Genomic DNA, 13,955 nt, shown 5'->3' on the forward strand with positions numbered 1-13,955 from the left:
GGAGAAGCATAAATAAAATTACATCGTCAGATTCTGATTTGGATACTGATAAATATAATCTTAGTGATAATGAATGTTACGAAGATACTATTGACAAGATTTTACGAGAATTGGTCATGGAAGAAGAAAGAAATGTTGATGATACTGAGGAAGCTACAGTTCAAATAAAAGATACGAAATGGACCGATCAGAGGCACGAGCATATCTGAAAAAACAAACAACTTTTTGTCCAAGCTGTCCAGATCAACCTAACTTTGCAGAGAATGTTTCAATGTTGTACACTGCGAATAATTTTTTTAATAAGAATTCAATAGTTTCATTAGCTCCTGTAGAATATTTGTCGAAATATTTTCGGAAATCCTTTGTAAGTAGTCGAATCAGCGTCACCCGAATTACGGGTGACGTGGCTTCATGAGAACTTTTGTTGTCACCCGAATACGGGTGACGCGGCAGTCAATGTGTTAAACAAATAGAACGTTATCCGTTGGTCTCCGTTTGTCTAATTTGTCGTCCGAACAAAATTTTGCCCAACGTTGGTGTGTACGTAGGTAGGTGTTTTGATCATTCAGAGTCAGTCGACCCTTCTAACCGCGCGGCTCGACTCGGCTCGGCGCGGCGCCGAGGACGAGGAGAGGAAAGCAGCGGCGAGAGGCAGGAAAAACGGGCGTGAAACGAATATTCGAAACGTAATTCGTCACCAAATCCGCGGCTTTGTGCCCGGCTGGCCCCCGAAGGGGAATTGAAAAGCGGCGAGCCGTTTCCTTCGTTCGATTCGTTAAACGGAGGAATTTATTTCTTCGCCGTTAATCGACTTCTGCCTCGACGTCCTTTCGTCTCGTTCGTGACGGTTGCATAATGCATGGAGAAGGAACGATCTACGACCTTCTCGAAACACGCTTCGCTTTTGCCCGGGGGTTGAACAGAAGCCGAAGTCCAATTTAAAAGTTCGATTCCCGAGAATATAAATTGATTGAAATTCATTTTAATCCGAGCGTGAATTAATTCCTCCGGAAAATACCGGACATTTCTGTTTTCCTTTTCAAAGCAAATGGTAAAGCTGTTTTTCATTTGAACCTGCCAGCGCGGCGCGACCCGGCCCGGCCCGGCCCGCGCGGCCGATACTTAAATTCTGACGAATATCGAACAACGCCAATTCGAGTTCTCTTATTGGATCTTCCAGGCACACGTTTCAGATTATCTTCTTCCCCTCTTTTTATTCTCATTCTTTCAGATATTTTCCGGTTTCCGTTCGCTGCTTGATATCGATGCTCCGATAAAGGGTGCAGATCGAAATTATACTAATTTTTGTAACATCAGACTTGTTTGGTAAGTTCGGTTTACGTGACAACGCAATTTTAGAAGTAGATCACTTTTACTATCGAATTGATTAGTTTCATTTGTGAATAATATAGAGTATATTATTAGATACAATATTATACAGTATTATATCATATTATTAAATATTTATGATATTATATTATATTACGTATTGTTAAATACAATATTATACAATATTATAACGTAATATTAAATACAATATTATACAGTATTATAACGTATTATTAAATATAATATTATACAGTATTATAACGTATTATTAAATATAATATTATACAGTATTATTAAGTACAATATTATTCAGTATTATTAAATACGATATTATACAGTATTATGCCGTGTTACCAAATATAATATTATACAGTATTATTAAGTACAATATTATTCAGTATTATTAAATGCAATATTATACAGTATTATTAAATACAATATTACGCAGCATATTTTACCGTTCGATGTCCGTAATCTAACAACATCGATCGAAATATGGAGCGGTTTTCATAGTTCTTATTCTTCTTATAACTAATTAATTATATTGTTCGTTCTTTTTAAAAATTATTGTTCTATGCTACTAATAATTAACCGTTTCGTTCATTATTCCGTTTTGAAATTTAATTATGTGTTCATATACATATATAGGAATACGCTATTGTATAACTGAGGATATTCCCGACAGTAGTTTGGATAATGAAGGCTCAATTATGAGTTCGTACATCTGAGGTAGAACATTTAATTCGTTCGTAGAAACAAAGCGCGGATAAACGAAGTTCTGCTGTAATAGAACGCACGCGCAAGTAAAAATTTCAAATTCCAGCGAATTTCCGTGTAAACATGCTTTTCCATAAATGATCCCTTTACAAATCTGTTAACAAAAGATTATTTCTCCGGCTGAAAACTGCTGGAACGAACAGCGCGAATGTTCCCTATTGGATTTCCCCGCTATTACTTTGTCGAAACACGTTTACGAAAAATATATGGTAATGGAACGGATGAAAAGATACACGTTTATAGTTCTTTCGGTGCATTCTCCGAAAGCATGCGCTACGCCTATACCACCGCGGCAGATACTCCATTGTTTATGGCAAAGCGATAAGAACAGTATCCAGGATAGTTAACTGCAGCCGGGTCAAAATGACTCCGATAGGCGAGGGATACATACTAGTGGAAACAATGATATCTGATAAGTAGACTGCAGATTTTATGCACTCGTGTCATTATTGATCTTTCCGGAACACGGTGCATATCGAAATGGGTTTGCTAATCTCCAATAAGATACTTATAATTTATTTCCTTGATATAACCTTATAATTTCACGATTAAATTGGCGAATCGAATAGTCTGTCTAGAATAGTCATTTTGAGAAACGTCGGATCCGATTTGTACGAATTTCCAACAATTATTCCGAAAGATCGATCGATGCAGAAGCAAATAGTAAGTGCACATTCGATTCGTTCCATATATTTTTAAAGAAAATTTTATGCCACCGATTAAGACTTACGAAAAATGATTCTGTTAGGAGTGTTCTTAAAAGCGACACCTGCGAGTGCTAATTTTACGATCAACATCTCTTTATTTCCAGATATCAAAATTAATTTTATCTGAGATCGTATAAAACTGCAATGAACACAATCTTGACATTATTATACAACAATATACGTTAGTCCTATATAATAACTCGGTGTTTAAATTTCTTTATTCTTTTATTTTGTTTCTCTTTTTATCGTTTCAATTCCTTTATTCTTTCATTTCGTTTAGCTTTCAATCGTTTTAATTCTTCTATTCTTCTCTTTTGTTCCGTTTTTAATCCTTTTGATTCTTACATTCTTTTATTTTGTCCAGTTTTTAATTCCCTTAATTTGTTTAATTCTTTCCTTTCGACCAGTTTCCAATTCTCTTCACAATTCTTTTATTCTTTTATTTCGCTCGGTTCTCGATAAAAATAATAATCGATAAATATATATATTATAGAACGATCCAGAACCTGATAAATTGCGAACAAATGTACAAAATTCAAGACAAAAAGTTCTAGTTAGTGTGCAGAACACGGAAACATTCTCGGGGGGATTGGAACACTTGTGCGAAGCGTATCCACGAGCGCGATGCAACGAGACGAGGGCAAGGGCGGCGGTGAAACGGAAGGAGAGGAAAAATCACGGCAAATAATTTAAAGTAATTAGAACCGGGACACGGTAATCCCGGTCGACAAATTTAATTTCGGTGCTCGCGTTATTCCCGCGTTTCCAGCGAAACACCGTCCAGGATTCGAGTAGTGTGTTTATACTCGCGAGCGAGGACGTCGCCTCGTCTCGCCACGCTGGGACACTGTCGGTGGCTGCTGATACGATTTAAACATCGGCGCGATGATGGCCGCGATTTTGACGACAGGAACCGAAGAGGGACGTCGCATAGCCTTGGACACCTTGTGAAAATTTCATTGGAAAGTTACGCGGGAACTCGCGTGCTAACTGGTTTGTCGCCGAGTGGCTCGGAAATTTCTGATCGATGCTGCGACCGCTTCTTCGATGTTCCGCCGTTCCCGTTCGACGTGGCCGGACTTCGTTAACGACGAAGTGTTCTGTTTACCGCAAGCCGATGTGCTTTTATCAATTTTATATTCTGTAGAAAAACATTTGATACTACGACACAAGTCATTTAGAAGTTCGGATTAGAGATGCGGCTGCTTTAACAAAATTTCATGTTCCTTTGAAAATATTTTCTGCTCTTTAAAAATATGACAGAGGTGATTCGGGATGTTAGGTTAATATTTTGGGGTAACAGGGGAAAAAAGTGAAATGTTACAAGTTCGATAAACATCCCGTAACGGTTCTTTCATTTTTGCAGTGTATATTAAATGTATTGATCGTTTCGTAAATATCGGCAACTTTTAATTGGAAATTATGATTTGAAAATACAATGGATCCTCGCATCGGGCAGTTTTATCCTATTACCAGAATTCGATAAACGATACTTCAGCAAGGCGGTAACAAGGTGAAAAAGTTACACGAGCTTCATACACGACCTGTGGAACACCACCATAGGAGGGTTAACTTCGTAATACAGGTATATCAACACGTTCCGTGCCACGTATACGTTTACTTGCAAAATGTAATGCGCTAACAAGATATTTTATAACACGTCTAGGACTGAAGAATGAATTTCCACCGCATGAATGGGTCATAATAAGCTCGTTCCATTCTTTTATTCTTATATATGCAATAATTAATAATTATCAGTCTGACAAAAATGAATAGATGAAACAGTGGGAGCGTATAAACAATGCAATGATACTATTGTATTACGTCCGACTTATTAAGCTCATGAAAAAAAAAAAGAAATACATGTCTATTAAACCCCTGCGTGCTGCAGTCAGTTAAAATAATTTTTCTACAGCATAAAAATCTGCGGTCTAATAATTACAGGAGCCGTTTATTTTGAAAGTGGCATAAGTCACTTTTTCAAAAAAAATTGAGTTAATGGTAACACTAATTACAATTGAACGGTATCTTTTCATTTAAAGAAAAATTTGCAATCAATAAGTTGAGAACTATTGAGATTTGTTCGAGAGAAGTTTTGCTAATTAACGGTATAACAAACATGTTTATTTTGAAAGTGGCGTAAGTCGCTGTACTCAGGAAATTAATTGCGGGGCTTAGTGTAAAAGAAATAGAAACGTGTGATAAGTATTGTTTTTGTGATAAGTATTGTGTGAAGTATTGTTTTTAATTATTATCAGAATTTTTTAAAAATTTGTGATCACTGGACTTATTTTTATAAGTTAAAAACGAAAAAATTTTATTTTATAAAATTTTAATTTTAATTTTTTAATTTTTTTAATTTTAATTTTTTAATTTTTTTAATTTTATTTTTTTCCAAAACGAAGTTAATTGGCTAAAAATTCAATGGATACGATTTTACCATGATATTCCCTATAAAATGTTTTATAAACTAACTTTAGATGAAAAAGATGAATTTCTAACTTTGGATTTGTCACCAGAAAGAGGAAGACCTAGGCGTTATTCACAAATAGAAACGGATCCATTATACGCTGGATCTCGTCCTGTTTCTTCAGCAAAATACAAAGACACGATGGACTTGCTTAATTATATACCCCCAATATACCACAGTTATTTTAAAAATTTGAAACAAAACACGATTTCCGAGGACTTAATCACTCCTATCGATAACGAAAATTAAATTGAACCGGTGTATTTTCATCTAAATTACTTATACTTATGTTTCAAAATGTACTAATTATTTTTGTATTTTATGAATATTAAAATAAAAAATACTTAAATCAAACCTTTATATTAAATATGTTCATGGTATAAATTATTATTATATATGTAATTTATTCAACAATTTTAGTAAATCACTGTCCTTTCAAAACATCACTTCGGTAAAATACGTCGGACAAAATTAATATACGTCAGTCATTTTTCTAAACTATTTATTTTGAAAGTGGCTCAAGTCACTTTACCGTAACGAAAAGTGGTGATTTTTTAATGTTTATACGAAATTATTTATACTGAGAAAAATATCAGTATCCTGAGATAACAAATACAAGTAAATCTTCTCGAAAGTTAGCATCCATATTTTGAAACGTGTTCAAACGCAAACCCTTAAATATATCGACTTAAAAACAAAGTGACTTGTGCCACTTTCAAAATAAACGGCTCACATATAGTATATCAATTTTTCGTCGAAATACAGTAGAACGACGATTAACCGAATTGGATGTTCCTCGATCTTTATTGTTCCGATTTTTCATTATTCCAAGACCAGTCATCTTATTCTGTTGTATGAATAATTCGTCGAAAATAAAAACAATTGAACTATCAATTTGGAATTCGGATAATCGATAATACTCTACTGTACCAAATGGCCCAGAGTGAAGGGTCGGGTAAAAAGTAAAAACAGCACGGCACGGAACGTGTTAACAGAGATAGCCGGTGCGTAAATTCGCCACCGAAAGCGTAAATATTACATAAAGTCGGTTTACGAGCGTATCTTCGAGTTAACGAACGGCTCGAACGAACAATCTTTCGATTGCAAAGAGTACCGGGGCGAACAGTGGCGCGAGCCGTTCGAATGGTTTCCTCCGCGTGCATGTGCGCGCGTGTACAGCACGGTTCAGGTGGTTTTACGACTTTCGACTCCATGGTTTTACGGTTGGACGCAGTGGCATTGTACCAGCATTGTGTCCCGATCGTCCGATGCGCACAAAGGTGGTGGGTCACCGATAATCGGGAAAGCTCCGATGGAAATGGACGGCCAAAGAAACGAGCGCGGGGGTGGGAGGGGGGGGGCCGAAAGTCTTCTGCCTCCGATCAAAACGTAATCGTCAATCGGAACGTGAATGCACAAGCATAGAAATGTCCCCTTGAATGGGGACCCCTCTAACGACGGGCTCGCGATTCATCTCTTCCGACATTTTTCGTTGGTCCGATAGCGCACAGTGGGGAAAGATGATCAAGTCTCTGTCAAAATCGTAGAATTTTTTACGGAAATGAGACGGAGAGATGATCTTTTATTTAACTCAAATGTTCTACAACAAGGGAGAAAATTATAGAAAATGTCGCACGATCAGTTTTCGAAATTGAAAATTTATGTTAAATTTAATATTTCTCGACATGATTTTGGCTTATCAATTGTGACACGTAACTGAATGTTTTTTCTTGACTTGTTATACATCATTTGCCATAGGTTTTGTCGCATAACATTTGTATAATGCTTCAGAATTGGAGGAAACAATCGTTTAATTCATTTTTTGCTTTTAAATAGCTTTACAAATATTTGTTTTGACTGTACGCATTACATTTATTCATATACATATGACACACTCGCGCGCGCACACAGAGAAAGAAAATATATGAACATGTAAACAGACAAACCTATAGTTACAATGAAATTATTGTGAACAAAATTTACAAGCTATTTAAGCTCCTGTTTAATATTGTTTATTTTCTAATTATTCATTATAACTAAAACGGCACAATTTTGGATAGAAGAAAAGACAAGCGAACTTGAAAATATCACAATAATATTTTTGAACAGTTAGAAGAAATCTACGTATATGGTTTTTAAACATTTAAATATGCGGTGGGTGTCGAAATTCGAGTGTGGCAATGAAAACAAAATTGTTAAGGGGTTAACAATCAAATCGTTAACAAGTATTTTATAGGTATTGAAGGCTATTCTTTTGTTTTCTGGATTGTTTATGTGCGAATAAAGGCTCCAGTCATGTTATTAACCATCGAAAAAACAGAATTTTTTCCAGAAAGCGACGCACTGGCGACGACGCGGCCGTGGTATTATTATTACGTCATCGAGAATGCAATAATTATTCTTTCGGGACGTCAGAGCCACCGCGTTAAAAGTTAGAGCGGAACGGTGCCCGGAGAAAGGGTATATAATTAATTATTGCGACTGAGAGCCCGGCTGGGACAATTACGTCACGACGCGGAAAAACGCGGCACAGGTGCGAACGGGACGGAAGCAGGGGAACGAAAGCCGGCAACGTTATTGACACAAGCTTCGGTTTAATTTCTCCACTGGCAAACATTGGTTTTCCAGCTGCGCGGAGCTGCGTGCATCCCCCTGTCTTGTTCCAGCGGCGCGGATCGGCACCCAATGCTGAAAGAATCGAATGGAGCCGGAACAATAAATATGGGCGCTTTCACGCGACAAATTTCTTCGGCGTTCCGCGTCCCTTCACAATTGTCCTGATCCGCGGAACGGAACCGCGAGACACGGAATATCAATGACAAATAAAATTGCGTCCGAAATAAAGAGCCGAATAAACCGAGCGAGATACGAAAAGCCTCGCGATCTCAACGGCTTAAACGCCTTCCATTCTGATTCAGCAATTTTTAAACTCCACCGCCTTTGCGTTCCTCGACGATTTTTCCAAAAGTATGAAGCGTTCGATCTAAAAGGACTTTGACGTTGATGCTTCGATTGTTACGGTATCAACGCTTACACCGTTTTTATACCATTTTCTGCACTCGGCAAGAAAGGTATTCCGACACCCATCGACCCTAGCAAGCCGGTGGCTAGGTCAATTTTGATCCAGAGTATCTAAATCGTTAATCGCTCGGTTTTCGGGAATCGAATCAAATCAATTGCTGTTATATTTGGAACAACGGGGAGAGACTAATAAGTTTACGAGAAATATATTCATAAATATGTTTTGAAAAATTGCCGAATAAAGCTCGGAATTGTTATAAACATCGTCGATAGCACGGCTGTGAAATGGTCCGTCGTCGGAGGTTTGAAACAGTGTAACTTTATTAAAGCTGGATAACTTTAAAAAATTCATTTGAAGAAGATATTCTTTCTTATTCGAATAAGAATGTATTTGCACAGTAATTAATTCGGAAAATAATCGATCTCAATATCATTATAGGATATATGGTTTTTCCATAGTTTACTGATTATTTCTTTCATAGCAATTTCTATAATTTTCTTTTGCAACTGCTGCATTAGAAAGTCCGTTACTTTTGGATAAATTGATCATTGATGTCCAACTAAATCTTTCTTCGGTTGCAGAGGAAATCATCGCACATTCTAGGATTCATATTTGCAACTCACGCACGCTTGAAGAAAAACGGCCAACAATTATCGGCGATATTGCTCGAATAATTTTACGATCTCCATTCGAATAATATATTCGAATAATTTTACAATCTCCATTCGAATAATGTATTCGAATAATTTTACAATCTCCATTCGAATAATTTATTCGGATAATTTCGCAATCTCTATTCGAATAATGTATTCGAATAATTTAAAAACGAGGACTTACCCGAATAAATAGATAGAATAATTTGTTACAAATAATGAATAATTGTGTTATTCGAATGAAATGTTCGAGTGAAAAGACATCATTCGAATATAATCATTCCGGATAAATATTCATTCGGGAGATTTCGAACAGCGAACTCTGATAGAGTTCGAAGAGCCGAAGGACATTCGAAGAGATGGACTCCGGTGGAATCTAAAATGGAATCAAAAATGTCTCGCAATTCGGAAATGATGGATTCCTTGGGTCATTTGAAGCAGCTTCTTCCTTTACAAAAATTTTCTCCGAGGTACCGTTAACGAGTTATTAACGAAAAACAGTGACCAATAAGAATCGAGTACGGCTGACGCGAGGTGGCCCAGCTAATCAGCGCACGAAGCCCAGTTCCGCTCATTGGCTCGGTCGTCTCGCGCCAGCTGAGCTGGGATTCGACCGCCTCGACCGCTGGCGCCGCTGGCTCGGCCGCCTAGCGCCAGCTGAACTGGGATTCGACCGCTCGACCGCTGGCGCTGTTGGCTCGGCCGCCTAGCGCCAGCTGAGCTCGCCTCTCATTGGTCACTGTTTTTCGTTAATAACTCGTTAACGGTGCCTCGGAGAAAACTTTTGTAAAGGAAAAGGTTGCTTCAAATGATCCGAGAAACCCGCCATTTCCGGATTGCGAGACATTTTCGGGACACCCTGTATATGCAGGAGTTGCGATATTAGCCGGATTGCGGTCCCTAATCGTTGAAATCTTCGCACAGCAGGGAATCTCTCGCAGTGGCGTGAAAAAAGCAATCACTCGGTCCGGTAACCAGGGCGCGTTTAAAAGTTGCCCGACATATTTTATGGTCCTCGCGGCATTATTCACGGGAGGGTAACCGCGCGGTCCGCGGCCACCGCGCGCGGTTAACGCAACCATTCCTCTTCGAGTACATTTGTCCGTTCGTCGCGACGCGACGCGGCGTACGTGGAAAAAATAGTTCGTCTTCCAACAAATGTGTCCCGGGGAAACTTTTCGTTCGAGGAGAAAAAACTGGCAACAACCGAACCCAGCCGTCCGGTCCCGCTTGAAATACGTTCCCGCGGCTAGGCGAATTTATTTATCAGCCGCGGCGGCGGCGGCGGCGGCAGCGGCGGCGTTACGATATTTCAAAATGTTTCGGGGGTTCGCAACCAGCGCCGGCTTCCGGAAACCGTTCCCCGCGTATTTGCCGATAACGATCGCCCCTGTATCGCGTATTATTAATTACTGCTCCGCCCCACGACCGATCGTCTAGTTTGCGAGCCCGGATCGAGAGAGAAAGAGAGTGAGAGAGAGAGAGAGAGAGAGAGAGAGTGAGAGAGAGCGGGAGGGGGGCTGGCTGTAATCACCGAATCGCCGCAACGAATTACGCCCGATCGGCCGCGAGTAACATTTTCCGCCTGTAAATCACCGCACTCGGCTTTGGTGCCTCGCGAACAGCAGCAAGTTGCGTTCCTTGTCGATAGATGCAGCTTAAACGCGGTGTATACGGTGCTAGTTTGTCAGTATCATAGTTTTCACGCCACTGGCGCGGTAGTTTTCATACTACATTTTAACACAGCTTTTAGTGTGATTTACGATTTCGCACAGTTATCAGTAGACCGCGGATTTTATGCATTTGTGACAAAAATTAGTGGTTCGAGTGCAAAACCATTTGATAATATTATCGTATTGCTGTCAACGCGTGAAAATTATTAAGGAATTAAATGAAGGTCTATGTACCATAATTTCTTCCGGAAACGCCAAATCTCGGGTTACCGTGAATTTGCTCGAAATTCATCACAAGGAACGCCATATCTGGAAATTAATTCTTAGTTAGATGTCCTCCTAACCTAGATATTCAGCAATAATTAATATACCGCGAACTAATTTGAATTGTCTGTCACCAAACTGTCCTAATTTATTATTGATTGAAGCTAATAATTACGTAATAGTTGCTGGACCGAGAGAATATTGCTCCGAAATGCTCTGTACATGCCACATGATGTTCCATCGAAATTCATGATGTATAAACATGAATATTTAGATTTCGAAAAGATCCCGAACTGCGAAACAACATTTCGGATCATTTGCGGTTAAATGATAGCGATCGATGCTGAGGATCGACGGAGTCAAGCGTGTGATACGGCACGCGACGCAAATTTCCGAAAGGCAACACAAAATGGTCTGTTCAGGTGTGTTGTTAGGTCTCCGAATTGCCTTCGAATCGTGGCAGAAAATTAGAAATAGAATAGTTAAGTCATCGTTTTTATTCTAGCATTACTATGTATTCATATTAACACGTTCCGTGCCACGTGTACCATCGATGGTACACGCTTGCATGTTTACTTAGTGAACTGAACAAATTGTTTACAAGAAATTTAGAACCGAAGAATCAATTTCCACCGCAAGAATGGGCGTTGATAAGTTTTTGTTACGTTGTTATGTGTACGAGAATTAATAATTGCACGTAATATATCAAGTTTTAGTAAAATATCAAAGTGTGAAGATTCGAGTAAAAAAAGCTCGGCACGGAACGTGTTAATGTACACCGACATGCTGGCTGCTGCCGTTTTTGTCGACTGTTCCTGAGTTTCTATAGAAACGAGCCGCGAGGCTCGAAGAATTGCGACTTAGTATTCTCGAATCTGCCAGATTCAGTTCCGATCTCCGAACAATTCTGGGAGCAATTACTGTGACTCCTGCAGCTTGTAATTAACCGTAGGCCAACTGTGCTATGTTTACGTTGACCCAAATTGTTTACGCGTCAGTGTTTGCTGAATTAGAAAAAAGGAAATTCATTTTAGAAAGCTTTCTGTAAAGAGGAGAAGTACAGTAGATTGTTCCTAATTGACCCTCAGCTTGTATAAAAAAATGGACAATTTAGAAAGAGGAGATACGATTATTCGAGCCTTGCGGCTCGCTTTTATGGTTACTGATTGTCTACAGCTATAAAAACGAGCCGCAAGGTTCAAATAATCGTAGCTCTTCTTCCTAAAATTGTCCAGTTTTGTGCACAAGCTGAGGATCGATTAGGGAGAATTTACTGTAGTTATGTCCAAGAATACATACCTTCTATTTATAATTAAATGTTTCTAATCAAATTAGCGTGTCTGCTTTCTTTTTACCCATTCGCTATACTAATACAATAGCATTATTTTAAAAAAAAAGATACCTGAGAATATATAACGTAATAAATTTAAATATAAATCTGGCGAAAAATTGAATTTTCCATACGTAAATAAAGATATTTTGTTTTGGATGAAATATGACCCTGCTTCGGCTTCCGTTCGATCATTAAATCTTTAATTATCCTACGGTTGGAATTGTGAATTTTATTTTGCATCAAAATCCGCGGTTCAGTTATATTCACATCCAATTATATTTATCGAATAAAACATATCGAATGTTTTTATTCTTTTATTTTGTTTGTTACACTAGATTTAATTATTTCTGTGTTAAAAAAGTTACGCCGTCTTAAAAGGTGTCCAAATACATTTTTCTACCTACTACAATGTATTACAATGTATAATTGTGCAGTATAAAAATTATACAATATTTATACAATAGAAGTAATTATAAAATATAAGAAACAAAACAACAGATCATATTTACGATATGCGTATAAGCTATCGAGAACTTATCAAACGCATTTTTTAAATTTTCATAGATAGGCTCAGAGAAAATAGTTGAGAAAACGTAAGTTCTTTAATTTTTTGTCGATCGAAGAAATAGAAAATTTCTGACAGAGTATTGAAATGATTGCACTGTAAACTAACTCCTCCGGCATCTACAAAAAGTTCAAGTCATTTAATCGAGTTTGAAAAAAGTTATTGCATTATGAAAGGTGTCCGAATACTTTTTTTGCCCGCTGCGTGTACAGATGAAGTAACAGGAAACGCAGCAGTCTTCTCGAAAGAATCAGAGAATGAATGTTCCCGTGGAAACGTAATGGAGCCCGCGGAAAACGTCGACGAAATAAAGCGGAAGTTGAACAATAAAGGCGGGAAATAATGAGAAGGGAAAAGTCCTTATTGATCGTGTCAGGAAAAAGGTTTCATTTCGGTTGAAAAGCACGCGATCCCCGCGGACCGGGCAAAAACAGGAACTCGGTAAAAAGGGACAATCGATAGTACTGATTAATCCGCGTGTACAGCGGGCAATGACGCTTTAATTAACACAGTACACTAATGAACTATACGATTACCGGCTGCCACCATCGTTCGTTAAACGAACAGCGAACGCGGGACGAATAATCCGACAATTTTTAGATCGCCGAGTAGAATCGACGATTTTCTACTTCGTCGGCTGTCTGTCGGCTTATTGTTGCCGGGTCCGGCCCTCCTGTCCCGGAGTTTGTTCACACTCCCGATCAGCTGTCAATTACTTTATTCATCGGCAAAGCATCGTTCCGCCAATTTGTAGACAAATAATGGTGCGGGGTAACGTTGTCCAAGCGAAAACAATGCGCCCGCGAAAGATATAATTAACGGAGCTTCTGGTTTAATGCGCGCTGCTTTAAATCAACCTGATACGGTATTGATATTTCGAAATGATTTACAATTCCCGCTCTAGACTATCCGCCAATATTATTCCCCCTTCGTTAGTGTTTCTATCAATTCTCTCGTTGCTATTATTTTAGCCGTGTTAATTCAATTTACGCAACGCGGATGCATTAAAATCGACGTGCTATAAAAAGAATGTTCGCGGTTTAATACATCTTGCGTTTCTTCGATGCGTTCCCTGCTGCTTGCAGCTCGTTGTGAACCATCGATATCGATTGTGGCAGAAGTAACGGTACGAAAACGGGAACACTTTGGTTATAGATTTCAC

General features: G+C 38.5%; 1 protein-coding gene across 2 annotated transcripts in view; it reads right to left on the reverse strand.

The window, feature by feature from the left end:
- The window catches only part of LOC117226122 (uncharacterized), a 797,792-nt gene that overhangs the window by 717,390 nt on the left and 66,447 nt on the right, over positions 1-13,955 (reverse strand). The window lies entirely within an intron of this gene.

Source organism: Megalopta genalis, chromosome 6 (assembly GCF_051020955.1).
Source record: "Megalopta genalis isolate 19385.01 chromosome 6, iyMegGena1_principal, whole genome shotgun sequence".
Classification (NCBI taxonomy): domain Eukaryota; kingdom Metazoa; phylum Arthropoda; class Insecta; order Hymenoptera; family Halictidae; genus Megalopta; species Megalopta genalis.